This window comes from Carlito syrichta, unplaced genomic scaffold, assembly GCF_000164805.1.
Source record: "Carlito syrichta isolate Samal-C Ts95f unplaced genomic scaffold, Tarsius_syrichta-2.0.1 Scaffold119772, whole genome shotgun sequence".
In the NCBI taxonomy this organism is placed as follows: domain Eukaryota; kingdom Metazoa; phylum Chordata; class Mammalia; order Primates; family Tarsiidae; genus Carlito; species Carlito syrichta.
Window position 1 is genome coordinate 26,518 of NW_007063868.1, and position 1,159 is coordinate 27,676.

Sequence of the window (1,159 nt, forward strand, 5' to 3'; positions counted from 1 at the left end):
GGCTGGTCTCAAATCCCTGGGCTCAGGCAATCCTCTCACCTCGGCCTCCCAAAGTGCTGGGATTACAGGAATGAGCCACTGTGCCCTGCTGATTATGATATTAACTAGTAAAACAGGCCAGGCCTGGTGGCTCACATCTGTAATCCCAGCATTTTGGGACACTGAGGTGAGAGAATTGCTTGAGCCCGGGGTCCAAAACCAGCCTAAGTAACATAGCAAGACCTCATCTCTACAGAATATCAAAAATCAGCTAGATGTGGTGGTGTGTGCCTGTAGTCCCAGCCACTCAGGAGACTGAGGGGGGAAGATCACCTGAGCCTGGAGGTCAAGGCTGCAGTAATCTGTGATCATGCCACTGAACTTCAGCCTGGACGACACAGTGGAACCCCAACTCAAAACACACACACACACACACACACACACACACACACACACAACACATGTTATTATGCATTTATATTATTTCTCCCTCTGGAAATTAACTGTTTCTATAATACAGTCTCTTCTTTAATAATGGTTTTAATGTATTTGTACTTGTGCTTTTGTATGAGTTGAGATCTGCTTTAGTGCTCTGAAAGGAAACTGTTTGGTCCTTTTGCCTGAGCATGACTTAGGAGTTGACTAAAAATTTAAATTGTGTCCATACACTGAAATCATGATTCTGCTTTTCCATTACAGTGAGAAATTATTTTGAAATGTTATTATAAAAATATATAATAGGATATTAAATTAACGGTTGAAAAATAAACTCTTAATTTTAGAACAGTTTTAGATTTATAAAATTACTGTGAATATAGTACAGAGTTGCCATATTCCCCACACCCAGTGTCCCCTATTATTAACATCTTAAATTAACAATACATGGAGGCCAGGCATGGTGGCTCACATTTAATCCCAGCATTTTGGGAGGCCGAGGCAGGAGAATTGCTTGAGCCCAGGAGTTCAAGACCAACCTAGATAGCACAATTAAGCCTCTACAAAAAAATCAAAATCGCAGTGACTCAAGAGGCTGAGGCAGGAGAATTGCTTGAGCCCAAAAGGTCAAGGCTGCAGTGAGCAGTGATAGTCCCACTATCCTTTAGCCCAGGTGACAGAGCAGGACCACAACACACACACACACACACACACACACACACACACACACACACACACACACAAA